This window comes from Protopterus annectens, chromosome 6.part1, assembly GCF_019279795.1.
Source record: "Protopterus annectens isolate FY-2018-M chromosome 6.part1, PAN1.0, whole genome shotgun sequence".
In the NCBI taxonomy this organism is placed as follows: Eukaryota; Metazoa; Chordata; order Ceratodontiformes; family Protopteridae; genus Protopterus; species Protopterus annectens.
Genome location: NC_056738.1, coordinates 289,706,072 through 289,724,240, shown reverse-complemented (window position 1 = coordinate 289,724,240; position 18,169 = coordinate 289,706,072).

The following is an 18,169-nucleotide window of genomic DNA, read 5'->3' as shown; positions in this document are numbered from 1 at the left end:
TGGGTAATAAAATTAGAGGTATCCTTAAAATATAGTGACAGTTGAGAAGTTCACTTAAATATTACCTTTCTCTCTGGGAATGCAGCCTCAGAGTTGGAATTAATAAAGGAGGGAGTTGAAGGTGGCTTATACATGTCACTACACTTCATACATATTTTTACAAGTTCATTTCTATACTAGAACTATTCTATATAGTTAAAACAGTTAATAGACCATACAACATCTCTATCAATGGAGAAAATCAATCTATGTTTTTAGAAAATTGAGCTGCACTTTTATTCACTGTCTCCACGATTATACTTATCTTGGACTAGAAAAACAAAATTATAGGCATAGCAACACAATATCCCATGAATTAAGACATAAAAGACTAATTCAAAGGATATTAATACTAAAGGTTCAGTGGTGCAGCGGTAGCGTTGTTGCCTCACAGCAAGAGGTTCTCCCGTTCGATTCTCAGCTGGAGTGCAGGGAGAGCTTCCTGTGTGGAGTCTGCATGTCCTCCCCGCAGATGGGTGGGCGTTCGAAAGACATGCATAAATGGGCGTGCCTTCGCTGAAGGTTGAACGTCAAGCTGGCACCTTGGCGTTCATGAAAATCTACTGCCAATCATTAGCGGACTGGAGTTCCACTGTGGCGACCCCTAATTGGGAAAAGCCAAAAGACAACAACATAAATAATAGATCCAAGACTATAGACCTACCCTCCAAAAGTCAAATATGTAGTCCAATTTAATTATAAACAATTCAAACTACGTGACTCCTTTGTATCAAAGCTAAAATCCTGTAATGTGTAGTCTCATAACATAAGGCAAATAGGACAGATTGTTTACCTGCAATGGTATTCAAGCAATTTCCATTAAAACAGAGTATCTTTCTTAATGCATATAGAAGCTGTTGAATGACAGCACTGTTTCAGTGTCATTGAAATATCTTATTGTTGTTGTGTCTTTCGGCTTTTCCCGGTTAGGGGTCGCCACAGCGGAACTCTGGTCCGCTAATGATTGGCAGGTGATTTTTACGTGCTGAGTTGCCAGCCCTAATGCACAACCTTCAATGAAAGTACGCCCATTCATGCAGAAGGCACTCTAGCTGAGAGTCGATCCAGTCAGCGTCTTACTGTGAGGCGACAACGCTACCGCAGTACCAATATCTTATTGTAAAAGTAGATAATCCACAAAGTTGTTGACCTAGGTTTCGTCCCCACATCAGGACTTCATCAGAACAATTAAAAACTCACATACATTCCTTTTTATATGTATCCACCCAATGCAACAATTAATTTCCCACCAAATTATTTAAAGCAACATGACCATTTTATCTCAAAACTTACAAAAATGCATTCAACATATTATTTATATAAATTAAATTATTAAAAAAATACTGTAAATGTTTTGTCTTTATATAAATATAAAATTCATAGTACTGTTGTCATTTCATTTAACACATGCATATAAAAATTACAAAAAATAATGAATTTGACACCCCCAATTAGACATACTAACCTAAACTTATCCGGTGTTAGCTTAGCCACCTACCTTCCCAATATATTTTTTAACTTCAATATAGAGGCAATGCTGACACTATCATTAATCCCCGGATAGTTTTGGGCATCCAGCCTAAGTTGCCATTTAAGTTCACATATATCTAAATGGACAGCTAATACCTTACCCTGAATACCATTTTTAATTTGTTGAATTACACAAAATTTAAAATAATGCTCTGGATATTCAACAATATGCCTGATAAGGGCATTGGTGGATTTAAGATGTCTGATGTCCAAAACATGTTCGTTAATTCTTTCCCTAAAATGTCTGGAAGTTTTTCCCACATAAAATGCAGGACATGCCTCACATTTTGCTAAATGCACCACATTTTGAGTGTAACAGTTACAATGCCCCATTAAGGAGATAAAATGATTATGCACTTTAATGTTTTTACCTGTCTCCATAATGTGTATACATGTGCTGCATCTCCCACATTTAAAATTACCCATCATTCTCCCAGCATTAGATGACTGTTGATGGGACCCCTTCTCCAAAATCTCTTTATATTTCATGTCTAAATTTACATACATTGCTAATACTGTATCTGCACTACATGTATTACGTAATATACAATACACTGAAACTTTGACTTTTGATTCTGTGTTTAAAGAAACAATCACTTTCAGATTTACAGAGTCTGTATAACTACATATTATTGTTATAACAGGCTGGTTTCTTGATCAGGTTTCCAGGCCTTTTGTAGTGATTTGCGTAAGGTTGATTTTTCTTATCCTTTCCTGAACAGCATCTTGTGAATTCTTATTCTGACTCGCTTCCTTACTTTCCAAGTCTTAACTTTTGGGTTTCATTAGAACTCAGTAAAACACTTTTAACACTTTGAAGATAGTAGTACTTTACCTAACTCAGATCTCTGAGGTAGAAGTTGTTATTTAGAAGACTCAAGCAAATGAACTTCTTTAAGAGAAGCTGTTTATTTAAGAGCATTCCATTCTGGCTCTATATCTGCATGTCTAAACCTTACATGTAGTACGATCTTGGATGTTCTGCTTGACAAACCAGTGTGGATGGTAAATTAATTTTTTGTTCACTAATTCCAGAATGGTTTACTATTGTTTATTCGAACGGAAAAACATTTTCTGTTCAAATAAATGAATGGTAATACCAAATGTACAAATAACTACCATTCACAATGTCGAACCAAATGCCCGACGCATTTGACTCGGCATTCTTGTCGAAACCACCACGTGATAGCCATATTAGGAGCTGATGTAAATCAAACTCCTATACAGCTATCACGTTTTTGCAGGGGGGCAAGCCCCCCTGCACCCTCCATGTGAGGGGCTGCTCCCCCCACACCCCCCTACTTATATATTCTAACTCCGAGATCGCACTACAGTGGGATGTGGATGAATTTCCACTCCCCACTGTACCGCGATCTCCGTGCAGATAGTCAATTTCTACTTATGCAAATGCAGTTGTGCATTCGTATAAGTGGAGTCAACTTTCTGCTACAAAACTGCTTGTGCGTTCGACATTCTGTTTTTCGGCACATTGCAACCGATAGAATGTCGTTCGCACAAACAATAGTTAACCTTCCAGAATATATATTGAGCCTCCCTCTTTCCACTTCTTGCCAATGTGAGACGTTTTTGTTGATTTGTTATACTTTTTTATTCTTCAGTTGCTTTTCTTTCAACAGATCTATAACAATTCTATAATTTTCTGGAAAAAAATGAAAAATAAAAATATGAAGAAACTAGTTCGGTTTTGAGTCATCTTTCCATTCGCAGTTGCGCTGAAAGTGTTACCGACAGCAATGTTACATTTCTATACTCCAAATTCAAAACATAGTGATCTAAATATTTAGAGCTGCCACACTTTCTCATAAGATTATTTGCAGTTTTGACTATGTGTTGTACTCAGACTTTACAGGATTATTTTGAAAAAAAAGAAAAGAAAATCTTATGAATTGTTAAAACCATTGCCTGATATTACCCATCTGGTATAACAGACTTTGCAAAGATAGATTTCAACATCATAATGCCAATATGGAGTGTCAGTTTCAGGTAACTTTACTACTTATGGGGGAGTGAATAATAATAATCAACTTAGAGAAGGTAATAGCTATCTATGCGCATTTTTTTGCATAGGTTTTGATTGTATGGTGTCTGATCTGCTGCTGCTACTGCTGCTGCAATGTAGCTCCCTCAGATTCTGTCCTCCCATCTCCACCAGGATGCACGTACCTGGCTGCTTAACCCTTCTGCCCATTTGGAAGACTATGATGTCTAAGGTACAGGGGGAGAATGGACTCTGAAAGCTGCTATTGTTGTGTGGTAACGAGAGACCCTACCCCAGTGTACTGGCCCTGTTTCATTAGGCCACTGCAAGCCATGATGTTCATTTCCCTACATATGGCTACATCCTTAAGGCAGAGATAACCCCATATCAAAACATTGTCCTAGCCTGGTTATTGTTTGTAATTCTGGCTTCTATGAGGGCCAAAGAAACGACCTGCCCATAGCTAGTATATTATCTTCCTTTCCTTCCCCACAAGAGAAGTGAACAGGAAACATTTTGTTTTCCTTAAGTTCAATGTCATATCTATCAGGCACCTGGACTAGTAATGAAATACAGGCTGTCAGAGCTGTAATCAGGACTCTATCCCTCTATCTACCAGAACTGACAATGACTATCTAGCTATTAAACAAATCTGATACCGTCTTCATCAAGTGAAGATCAGACATTTCACATGTCAGCAATTACTCTTTCTGATTCCAATTTCTAAAAGTATTGCAGAGTTCACGTTTTTGCACTGTTTGCTCATGCTCCTTTAACATTAGACCAGTAAACCACATCATATGATCTTTACTTGCATTTTGCTACTCCTAAGCATTCCATGTAACATTGCATTATGAAGATAAACAAGAAAGATGTTCTTTTCACCTTTAAGCATTAAGTCTTCTATAAACAAAAGCTCCTCAGGAAATGGGAAGTACACTATAACATCTGGAGGGAGCAGCTTAATTGTATTGTTCAATCATTCAGGGCTGTATCTCATAATAGTTGCATTTTTCTTCCATATCTTGTACACATTTTAGCTTTTCTAGCTTCTCATTTGACACAGGAAATGATGAAATAACCCACAGTGTCAGCACATACACACTCAGCATGTGCTATCTATAAATTAAAATGTCCTACAATACAACACAGAAGCATACTAAATAACATTAATGAAATGACATTATTTAGAAAATGTAAGTTTTTTTTTTCTAAAATAATGGGCCAGATTCAGGAAGGCTTACACGGAGTTTAAGAGTAGTGTAAGCCTCCGTGTAAGCCTCCTGATTCAGCAACAGCCCAAATCTCCGTGTAAGAGACAGCTAACACGTCTCTTACACGGAGTGGCGGAAATGCTCAATACCTCATTTGCAGCTCCAAGATATGCAAATGAGGTATGTGAGCGATCCACAAGCCCAAACCAGTCCGTGTAACGGACGTGTTGCAGAAATGTACTCAGCTGACAACTGAGTACATTTCTGCAAAATTAAAACGGAGCTATGTCAGCTCCAAATAAAGGGTGCATTTGTTACAGTAAGCATGCCAATGGCCAAATATGTGGCCATTGGCATGAAAGTGTTGCAAAAAAAGTTATATAACTTTTTTTTTTCACGGATTTATGTGTTTAACTGTAGCGCACACCGCAAACGGGTGCGCTACCTAAAACTGAAAACCGAAGCTTATAAGCCCACAATTGTGGGATTTATGTATTACATGAAATGTCAATGGAGGGACTTGCAGAGCAAAACAATATGGCCTCCGTTTAGTGGTTGTCAAGGGGAAGCTCCGTGTAAGATATGTAACTAAGCATTACTAGGCAATCCTATGTAAATGAGGGTTACAATACTGAATCACACTGCCACATAGGTAATGAGCACTTTCTGAGTAGTGTAAGAGTTAGAGAAGGGGAGGAACAGAGTAAGAGGTAGGTGACATCATGGGGGGGAAGGATAGAAAGAAATGTACCAGATTGGAGGGCAATGTAAGGTAAGAGATGACAGACAGACATCAGGGAGGGAGGTGTGTCCCAACAGAACACTAGGAAAGTCAAGAAATTGAGGGCATACGCTATCCCTACACTCTAAGTTTCTTGATATACGTGCATGCGGCGCTGCGCGTGTAAGGCAGGTTCTACATGTGGAGCGTGTTGCAAACCGTTTACAATGGTTTGCGCTGGCGCACGTGTGTAAGGCAGTGTGCGCGCGTTTTAGCATGAATCAGCCTAGCTAACACCGTGTAAGGATGTGTGCGCGCGTGTAACACCGTGTAGGGATGTGTGCGCGCGTTTAAGTGACTGTGAGCGTGTTTAAGCTGGTGTGCACATTGCTCCCCCTCAGGAAACAGAGAGGAAGCAGGAAACAACCAAAATACAGGGAAACTGCCAGGAAATACTGCTGGAGTTAATTGGTGGAAACAATTGGAAGCAGGCAATTACACAGGCAGACTAGAAACCCAACCCAGCACTTAAAACACAACAGAGAGCAGTGCAGGCTGTTTCTCACAAGAGATACTGCCAGAAACTAAGCTATCAGAATTGAAAACTGAAAAAAGCTGAACTCAGAGCAGAAATGCTAGGGGCTGCCATAGCTGTTATAATCAGACATAGGCGAATTGCTGAGGGTGGTGATAATGCAGATGCTGACAGACAACCCAGAGTGAGGAGAAGGAGAAGAGTATACAGGCCCAGGGTCACCTACCATGGGTTACATGAGCTGGAGATAGTAGAGCTATAGAGTGGACAGAGAGCTCCTGCAGCAGATTGTTGAGCTGTGCAGGCCACGCCTCACACACAGAACCAACAGAGGGAACCCATCCCAGTGGAAACCAAGGTATGTGTTGGCCTAAGAATACTAGCAACAGGTACCTTCCAGAGACCAACTGGCGATATGATGGGGATATCACAGGCATCAGCCTCCAGGGTACTGCACCAGTTCCTGGATGCCATGTCACCACATGTCAGTGATCATATATATGTCCCTAATGACCGTGAGGTTGTGGCCAGCAATATGCGTCTCTTCCAGCAAATAGCGGGATACCCTGAGGTGCTGGGTGCAATAGACTGCACATACGCATCAAGGCACCAGCCGGTGAGCGGGGTAGAGTCTACATTAACCACAAGGGATACCCCTCCATCAACTGCCAGGTCGTGTGTGATGCCCAGGGCATAATAATGAATGTGTGTGCTGGCTGCCCTGGGAGCTACCACGATTCCCACATCTGGCATCTGACGCAGCTGTACCAATCATTTGCCAATGGGGACTTCCCACATGGACACCTAGTGGGGGATGCTGGTTATGCACTTGAGCCGTGCTGATGACACCCATCAGAAATGCACACACACCCGAACAGGAACGCCATAATGAGGCACACGCACAAACACGTAATATCATAGAGCGTGTGTTTGGGCTGCTCAAGTCATGGTTCCGGTGTCTGGACACGTCTGGTGGAGCTTTGCAGTACACACCAACTACATGTACCCAAATGATCATGATATGTGCTATGCTACATAATATGATCCTGCGGAAACAGCTGCAGCAGGACCAGCACAGGGCTGGGCCAAACATCCCCCCACCATTGCCAAGGCCACCACAGGCAGGGGATGACTTGGAGGAGGAACAACCTGACCTTGTCCCAGTAGGCAGAAGGAGGCGTGCCCAGTATGCCCTGGCCTTGGCAAAGAGGCAACGATAGCACATATGCTTGGTCAGTAGGAACACTGGGACTGATACCCGCTCTGACTCACTCATACAGTAACAGGGATGCCTAACATGACACAACCTGCTTCCAAACGTACAGGGAGTGTAGTATGTGCATCCGACAGAGGCAGCCCTGCAGCACCACCCGAGGCATGAATGCCATGTGTTAAGTAATGTAACACCATGTATCATATGCACACCTGAGGACCATGACTAACATCCACCCTCACCAATCATAAACCACAAAAACACAAACCCACCTCATAGCTATCACAAGGGATAGGAACCTAGATGTAATGCTACCCAATGCCAAAGGTATAAACAGCAAGATGTGTGCAGTGTAAATGCACACAGTATAGGGAATGCACATATCAGTGCTGTAATAGAAAACAGGGTCAAAGCGCACATCAGCACCCTGACACTACCAGGGTCACACCTCATACAGTGATGTACATGTGCAAAAACATGGAACAAGATACAAAATGAGGGTGACTACCAATAAATGGCATGGATAACCACACCCCTGTTGTTACCACAACAAGAAGCAACATGCATTAGCCATGGTCAAACACCAATGGCTAAAACTGACTACTACTATATAGCTTGCTGCAGACCACTGTCCTAATAGCAGGAACTGCCCCAGGCCTATGTTCACAGGTTCACAGGTTCATACTAGGCTATCTGCCCTAGGGCATTTATAAGCCTAGACCAGAGTTCCGTGGAGTCTGCCGCCCTTCACTCTGACGGATAATTTGCCCATTATATTGCTGTGCCTCTGACAAGCAGTGATACTGAGGTTATCCCTGGGGCATACCTGCAATCTCCCATCCATTGATTAAGATCTCACTTGAACAAAGCCAGTGAGGTACTCAGCCTCACATGTACCAGGATGTTGTTCCACAGCATAGGGACTCTCTGGTTGAAGAATCTGTCCCTCCAGCACATCCTATTAATATCTGTGTTGAGGTTTAAATCTCCTGCCACTGTAGTTCTGATGGATGTAGAGGTCTTGAGGTGAAGCGTGTACATTAACTCAGGTTTGGACATGGCCTTGGATGTCAGGCACAGGTCACCTCTGAGCAGACGGTAAGTCACGGAATCAAGCTGGAATTCCTTCAGTCGGGCAGCATAAGAAATATGTTTGAGACCCTTTCTCCTCCTGTCGAGGAATTTGTGGGCCCATCCAATTGCCATAGGTGTCGGGTCATATACATGCTGAATGGGGCATTGCACTCAATCAATGGTCCGATGAGTGAAGAGTACAGGGGAACAATGACCTCCCTGGATCTAGATGTGAATCCCTGCATGATGAGGTGGGCAATGTAGAAGTTCTACCTAACTACCCTGGCAACGTGAGTGTCAAACAAAGGTTACTGTCAACCTGGGTGCCCAGGTCCCTGATAACCTCCTGTGTGCTTAGAGGATTGCCACCTACATGGGAACTAGTGGTAACCTTGTTCTTCCCAAAGGGTATGGCTATGCATTGTTTAGTGTTTAATGTAAGGCCATGGCTCTGGCACCAGTTATCCGTGTCTATGACACCCTTCTGAAGGATGTCTGTGTCAGATGGGTGTCCAACTATGGTTCCCAGTTTGCAGTCATCTTCAAACTTTGTCAGCCATAATCCTGCTGTGTTTGCTTGTACTTCTGAAAAGTAGATGCTGAGCAATAGTGGGCCCAGGACTGAGCCCTGTGGGACACCACTTGTGACAGTTGTGGAGTGTGACATGGCACCAGCAAGTCTGAACCTGTCTGTTCTGTCACGTAGCCAGTTTGCAACCCATCTTGTGATGTATGGGTTCACATTTAAGCTGGTGATGTTTTCAATGATACCCGAGTGGGGTATTGTGTTGAAAGCCTTTGCCAGGTCAAGGTAGGCTGTGTGGAGTGCCTTGCCCTTGTCAATGGCCTTGGTGTCTGTTATGAAACAGTCAACCAAGTTTAAAAGGCATGATCTGCCCTCGACAAAGCCTAACTGGGTTGGATCTAATGTCTGCAAGTCCCCTATGTCCTCATCTATGACTTCCATTATGATCTTCTCCATAGCTTAGCAGACCCTGCTTGTCAAGCTGATGGGATGGTAGTTTCCGTGGTTGGTGGAGGCACCCCATGTGAAGTGGGTCCACCATTGACATATGCCACTCCTTGGGAACATATCCTGAGTTGAGGCTAAGATCAAACAGCTGCCCTGACTGCGGGTTTAATTCTTGAGTGAGTTCATGGAGCACAAAACCAGGGACACCATCTGGTCCCATGGATGCTGCGTCCTTTCCCTTGGATAGAGCAGTTCCCACCTGAGCATTTGAGATGTTTGGTGGGCTACAATCCTCTTTCATACTTATCTCTCCAGTTGTGGTGGAGGGGAGGGGAGAAATCTGCACTGAACCTGTCAGCCAGTATGTTGGCAATGTCTGTAGGTTCAGTGATATTTACAGCATTCTGAGCCTATTCTGAGCATATCTGGGAGTTTCCTCCCAGGTGTGTAACGTATGTATAAAAGGCCTCATGGTTGTCCCGTGAGTCCTTAGTGGGTTTACTCCCAATATTCGCCTTGGATGATTTCATGGGGAACTCAGTGTTTCACCTATATTGAGCAGGGTGTCTACCCTTCCACGGATATCGCTCTATCTTGTAGTACCTCCTTCCTTGTGTTGTAGTGCTTGTTTATGGCTGAGGTCCACCACACTGGACGCTTGCCTCTGGTACAACGAGTCTGTGTTTTGTTTGGGATTGCCTCATCCATGCAGTCCTGAAGGTGCTGGTAGAAGGCAGTTGTAAGTGATACAGTGGCTTGGGTAATGGTGTCTGCTGGCTTGGGGCTTTGAAAGAGACCACACCAGTCATTAGAAGTGTGTAGTCGGCTTCTGAGAAGTTCTGCACTGTGGTCTTTTCTATCTGGGGTGGGGTGGGATGTGGACTTCCACTGAGAGTAGGTTATGATCTGATCTCACCAATGATGGGTATACCTCTGGTGTTGAACATTGTGAGCCCATGTTTGTGATGATGAGATCTACTATGTTGTCTCCTCTTGTGGGGATGGTGACTAGTTCTTCCATGGCATGTGAGTGTATGAACTCTAGGAACCTGTGGGCTAGAGTGTTGTGGCTGTAGTACTGATCCCAGTCTATATTTGGATAGTTGGGATCACCCAGTGTGATGGTGTTTGCAGGTACATGTATCCCCGCCACTGTTTTCATGAAAGCTCTGTGAGGTACCTGAGTTTCAGAGGATGGCCTGTAACATGCTACAAACTGCAGAGCAGTCTTGCCTATGGTTAATTGCACCGGATGGTGTCCAATGCATCGTGTGTTGCCACCAACCATGAGGTGAGGGTGTCCTTGATGAATATTGCTATTGCCACCCCTCATAGTGGTAATATGTGTACTGCATAGATACGAAATATTGTGCCTCTGACTTAGTAGTGACACATTATGACCACCTTACATAATTGAATAATGTGACTATGCCTCTGTCTAGTCTGTGCCCCTGTCCACATGCAGCTGTCCAGATGTCTCTTGAAGAGAGTCAGTGAGGTACTCTGTCTAACATGAACTGGGATACTCTGCTAGAGTTTGAGATGCCTCTGAGTTATGACTCTGTCCCTTCAGCATGTCCTATACATGTATGTGCTGAGGTTCAAATCTTTAGCTCCCATGTTTCTGGTGGATGTGGATTGCTTGCAGTGGAGCATGTCTACCAAATCCTGATTGGACATGGTCTTGTATGTCAGGCATAGGTCACCTGTACGTATGTGGTATGACACTGACAAAAGCTTGTTTTTAGTTATTCTGGAAGTATATGACATGTGTTGTAGATCCCTGATCTTCATGGTAAGGTACTTGTGGGGTCTCTCCAGCTGCTGCAAGTGCTGGTTGAGGTACATACCAAATGGGGCGTTGTATTCAAGCATGGGCCTGATAAGGGAGAAGTATAGTGGTACAATGACCTCCTATGGTCTGGATGGAATACCCTCCATGATAAGGTGGCCAAGATAGAAAGTCTGTCAAACAACTTTGGCAACATGGGTGTCAAATGAGATGTCACTATCTACATGTGTCCCCAGCTGTCTGATTTGTTTCCTGTACTCATTGGGTTGCTGTCTATGTACAGATCTGTGGGTACTGTGTTCCTCCCAAAGGGGATGGCTACACATCAGTTGCAGTCAGTTTCAGGCCATGAGTCCAGCACCAGCTATCTGTCTGTGTGACGGCAGTCTGTAGGATGTGTGTGCTGGCTGATGTATTCACTATGGTGCCCAGGTTGCAGTCATCTGTAAACTTTGTCGGCCACAACCCTCCTATGTTTGCTTTCACATCTGAAAAGTAAATACCAAATAAGAGAGGTCCCAGGACACAACCTTGTGGGACACCACTTGTGACTGGCTTTGAACCTGACAAGGCACCTGCAATGTTGACATTATGGGTTCTGTTTCTGAGCCATTTTGCAACCTATGCTGTGACATATGGTGTTATATTTCAGCTGTTGAGCTTGTCTATGATGCCTGAGTGGGGTATTGTGTCAAAGGCCTTAGCCAAGCGCAGGTAGGTTGTGTGTACTGTGTAGCCCTCATCAACGGCTCTACTGACAGTTTCAAAGTAGTCAACTTGGTGCAAAACGCAGGATCTGCCCTGTACAAAGCTGAATTGGGTGGGATCAAGGGTCTGTAGGACACCAATGTCTCTGTGTGGAAGCTCCATAATGACCCTTCACAAAGCTTTGCAGACAAGGCTGTTTAAGCTTGTGTGGTGGTAGCTGCCAGGGTCTGTGGAGGCATCTCCTTTGTGGAGTGGGACCACTGTTGCCGTCGCCAGTGTTCAGGTACAGATCCTGTAGCAAGGCTAAGGTTAAATAGCATCTGCATATACAGGTTTAGCTCCATCTGTAGTTCACATAGCATGCAACTGGGGATACCATCAGGTCCCATTGATGCTGTGTACTTGTCTTTGCTGACTGCGGCTCTCACATGGACATCCAGGATGACAGTGAGGTTACATACAGCTGTGATAACTATCATGTTTTGGGGGTGAGGGAGGGGTACATTGCACTGAACTGGTCTGCCAGGGTGTCACTAATATCTGTCAGGTCCCTGGAATATAAGTTGTTGTGTACCAAATCTGAGCATATATGAGGGTTCCCACCCAGGCGTCAGACATAACTGAAGAAAGCAGTGTGGTTACCTTCATCGTCTGTGGTGATTTATGTCCCCAAGTTGAACTTGGGTGTCTTTATGTGAGAATGTAGCTTTCTACTACTGCTGATCACAGCTGCCTTACATTCTGGAGATGTAGCTCTGTCTTGCATTAGTATCCTTCATCTGTTATACAGTTCGTTTATGGCTGGGGTCCACCAGACAGGCCACTTTCCCTTGGTGGTGAGGGTCTCATTCTCATTTGTGATTGCATGGTCCATGCTTACTCGGAGATGTCCGTAGAAAGTGTCTGTGCAGGAGTCACCATTGTGTGTTGTGGTTTCCACTGGCCCAGTGGGCTTAATGGATACCATCTCAGTCCGAAGAAGTGTGAAGTCAGCTTCTGAGCTGTTTGTCACTATACCCCTGGTATCATACTAGCACTGACACAGGTGTAGACAATTCCCCAGAATCCATCAAACAAAATGGACATGCAGGCTTACAGATGCCCTAGGGGGGTAGCCTAGTATGAACCCATTATGATACAGATTGTACAGGACACTACAGATAACCCCAAGGCTGTTGCAAATGATGGTAGTAAGCATGTTGTTGATTCCTGGATATGCTCCGGATCACACAGATATTACAAACAACATACCAGACACACACAGGTATGGCCAACATACATCCTGACATGTGCAGTGCAAACCCCCCCCCATAATGCCAAATACCTTCCCCAGCAGACTGCCACCTCCCTGACATTATGTCACCCTTACCACAGGGTACGTACCCAAAGAGCAGTGTACAACAACAGTGGGTGTTCTCAACAAAGGTGTCTCCTGAATGGACAACCACCACAGAATCATGAGAGGTTTGGTCTGCACAGCTATGGAAAGGACCAGCATGTACCACAGACATAATGATATTGTGGATCTATTGACACCCGACCCTACCCAGTGTGGGTTTACAAAGTGCAGACCCCACCCCTAAACATGTGTGACTCAGTTGAAACAGTACTTGAAGTCAGTGATGAGGGCAATGTGGTCCACACAGTGTAGCTGGACCTTGCAAAGCCTTCTGTACAATACCCTATGTGTTCCGTATAGATTTGCTCACCAGCTGATATATACACCCCAATGTCATGAGAGGGGTTGCAAACCAGACCAACGACAGAACTGACATGGTCAGACATGCAGCAGCCATGTCAGACTACAAACCACATATAACAGGCATCCCACAAAGCTTGGTCCTGGGACCTTCACCATCTGGTATATATGCCCCATAGGTACAGGCCAACAAGTAAGGACTGTGCTGGAACATGTTTGTAGAGGACAACAAGCCGCCTGACATATCCGATACACCAGCTGACACAAGCATCCAATAAAAGGGCCACATAGAAACAGACAACTGGTGCCATAGCCATGTCAGCATGTTAAATGGTGAAAACAGTATAGTCAGCCTCTGTGGATATCCAGTAAGTGACCACCAATTCCCACATAGGTGTCGACCCATGACATACCTAACATGTAATGCCAGAATGGGGGACACAAGGTGATAGATATCCTGCATTGGACAAAATGTGGCTGTAGGGTTAACAGAAACAATCCGTATACCAACCTAATCATGAGGGTTATGACATCTAGCTAACGGGGAGGTCATTGTGGTTTTGCAGTTATCTTTCAGCAGCATTACAAATGACCACAACAGCGCCTGTGGGGTGTACCTCAGCAGATACATTCAGCAACTGTAAAGTCCACAACAGTACCTCACCAGGAGTATCAAAGAGCTGGAACACATGTAATGTATCGCCTGATTAAACAGAATTCAGCTCCACACACTGCCATGCTGGCCACCCAGACACAAGCTGTGCCTGATGTAGAAAGCCATGTCCAAGCTGGCAGCAATGCACATGCCGTACCTTGTACAATGTGAATGGCAGGGAGATATGCACATGAGGGACCTGAACCCCAGCACTGACATACATAGGACAAGCTGTACTGCATTATCCATAACACAGAAGCCACCCCCACGCATGAGTAAACTACCAGTACAGGTTATCCATAGAGTCACTCATTGATTCTACTCAACAGGGATCCTAACGAGTGGATGGGAGATGGTAGGTATACCCTGGGTATCTATGTTGTGTCACAGGTAGACAGAGGCACAGTATACAAAACAAGACATATGTCATGTCAAACTGCACTTACGATGTGTTGATGGACAAACACACTATCCAATAAGCATTAGAAATGGCCTTGGGCACATCGGTAGTGTTTGCCAATGTACACCCATGTTGTGGAATACACTACTGATGTTGGATGAGGCCGTTGTAAGTAGTTCACATATGAACATAATGCAACATGGTCAGATAGGTTCATAGGTTCATAGGTTCATACTAGGCTATCTGCCCCAAGGCAGTTCTAAGCCTAGCCCAGAGTCTGGTTGCGTACGCCACCCCTTATATGGAAACAGTACTGTGCCCATTAGTTGGACGTGCCTGTCTCCAGCAGTGACACAGTGACGATCCCCGGGGTAAACCTATGATTTCCCATCCACAGGTCAGGATACCTCTTGAACAGAGCCAGCAAGGTGCTGTGACTCACATGGACCGTGATTGTATTCCACAGCATAGGGAGTCTCCGAGTGATAAATCCACCCCTCCAACATGTCCAATGTACATCCCTGCTATGGTGTAAGTCACTTGCACTAGTGGTTCAGGTGGATCTGACGATTTTGAGGTGGAGCATGTCCATTAATCCCTGGTTGGACATGCTTGCATGTCATGCACATGTCACCTGTAAGCAGACAGTATGTGACTGAATAGAGCTGTAGTGTCTTCAATCTGGCAGCATATGACAGATGTTGGAGACCCTTTATCCTTTTGTTGGGGGACATTCAGGGTCTCTCCACTTGCTGCAGATGTCAGGTGAGATACATCCAGATAAGGCAGTGTACCAGATCACCGGTCCGATAAGTGAAGAGTACAGGGGAACAATGACCCACTAGATCTGGATGTGGATCCCTTCCTGATCATGTGGACAATGTAGAAGGTCCTACTAGCCACTTTAGCAATGTGAGTGTCATCAGAACAGTGACTGTCAACCTGGGTCCCCAGGTCCATGATAACCTCCTCTGTGCTTAGAGGATTGCCACCTATATGGTAGCTTGGGGTTACCTTGCTTTCCCTGAAGGGTATGACTACACATGTTTTGCAAGTTGACTTCAGGCCATGGCTCTGGCACCAGCTATCAGTGTCCGTGAGTCCCTTCTGAAGGATATCCGTGTCTGATGCACTGTCCACTATGGCACCCAGTGTGCAGTCATCTGCAAACTTTGTCAGCCAAAGTCCTCCCATGTTGGCCTGTACTTCTGAGAAGTAGATAACAAACAATAGGGGGCCAAGGACTGAGCCCTGTGTGAGACCACATGTGACTGGCCTGGTGTCTGACATAGTGCCAGCAACTCTAACCCTGTGGGTCCTGTCCGTCAGACAGTTTGCAACCTGATCTTGTGACATATGGGTGTACATTTCTGTTGGTAGGGTTTCCTACAATACCTGAGTGGGGTATTGCGTTGAAAGTGTTTTCAAGGGCAAGGTAGGCTCTATGGACTGCCTTTCCCTCATCAATGGCCTTAGTTACTGTTTTGATAATGTCAACCAAGTACAAAAGGCATGACTTGCCCTTGATCAACACAAACTGGGACAGGTACAATGTCTGCATGTCCCCATATCTTTCTTTATGAGCTCCATTATGATCCTCTCCATAGCTTTGCAGACTACACTTGTTAAGCTTATGGGGCAGTAATTACCAGAGTCCATAGAGGCACTGCCTTTGTGCAGACGTGCACAACTGGACCCTAAAGAGGCTGTTGTGCACAGTATGGAAATGTAAATCAGTGATAGGACTAAAGCCCAGGATACTGTCCACCACAGTGAAAGTGCTGAACCACTACACTATACAGTACTACAGTGCTAGGTCAGTAGGAATGGATGTTAACAATTGTATGCAAAGTATCCCATGCAAAACCTGCAGGCACAGTATAATCCCTGTTGTGTTCACAGGAAGCATCTGGACAGTAACTACACAACATGTCACAGAACACACAACCTTAAACAGGAGTTATTTTTTGGAGTTCACACTCATCCACAACTGTGATGGGCTGCATAGTTCAACATATGGAAAGCTCACACTGGGCATGCTCACACACTTTGATAAATGAGACATCATTCACACAACATGCCATGGGAAGGCTGAACTGGGCATGCTCACACACTTAGTTCAAATGTTCCTCTTAACAACTGTGAAAACACACCACAGGATGCACATTCCCCATTCCAAACAATGAAGATGTCAGCACCCTATAAGTAGATCAGTAGAAATGCTACCTCCCAGTAATCCGAATAGCGCGCTCTGCTAATGCGTCTGTCTCTAGTGTCATAACATAGTTAGGTAGGGGTTTGAATCCAGCAAGTGGCATGTGTGTGTGTGAATGGGGGTAAGTGTGTGTATGAGAAGAACATCCCTTTTGGCAACTGTGGAAACACACCACAGGGAGCTCATTCCACTTTCTAAACACTGATGATGTCAGCACCCTATAAGTAGATCAACTGAAATGAAATCTCCCAGTAATGCGAATAGCGCGCTCTGCTAATACGTCCGTCTCTAGTGTCATAACATAGTTAGGTAGGGGTTTGAATCCTGCAAAGGGAATGTATGTGTGTTAGTATGAGTGGGGTTTGTGTGTGTGCATAACGCTGTGGAGAGAAAGTGCCTTTTGCCAACTGGGAGAACACACTACAGGGTGCACATCCCTCTTCGTAAACACAGATGATGTCAGCACCCTCTAAGTACAGCATTGGAAAAGATTGCTCCTACTAATGCAAATAGCACACTCTGCTAATGTGTCTGCCTTTAGAGTCATAACACATCTAGGTAGGGGTTTGGATCTTGCAAATGGAAAGTATGCTTTACTGTGGGTGGGGTTGGTGTGTGTGCACAATGGTGGGGGTGGGATGTCTCTTTTGCCAAATGGGGCTATGCACTGCAGGGTGCACATTTCCCTTAACAAACAGTGATGTTGACAGCACCCTGTACAAACAGAACAACAACACAGAAGGTGTTGGTACCAATGATGCATGTAAGGTTACACTTCAACTAATGTCCACAAAACAAAGTAGGATAAACAAATGCTCCTTTTACTCTATCCAAACAACATGGCAACAGACAACTGCCACTACTCAGTATAGTGCTACATGCTACTGTAACATGCAGATGTACCAGAATATACCTAGATAGTGTTTTGAAGCCTGAATGTGGCAAGTGTGTGGATGTGGGATGTTACTGTGTGTGCATTTCCGTATGGAAAACATGTGTGAGATATTGGCAATATTGTTGCAGACAGCTTAGGTGCAGATATCCCCCCCCCATTCTCCTACACAAGTGGAATTAGATTTGGCCATTAAAACTTTACCTCACATGCTTTGGATGGTACATCTCCTATATTGCCTTTATACTAATTCCTACTATTGACTGTTATATTTATTTTAGCAGAGTGATTTTGTATGGCTGTCATGGCTTAGTGGTAGGTCATACAGACTAATGTTACCAAGGTCCTGGGTTCGAGACTGGCAGTGGGAATTTATTTTTGTCTCCAGACTTTCAAAATGAGTACAAGACCTGTCAATCAAAGTGCCATAAAGGCACTTTTAAGCACTTTAAACCAGGTCTGCACTCGTTAGCATGAATGAAGAAGGAGGCGTGCCCAGTATGACCTGGC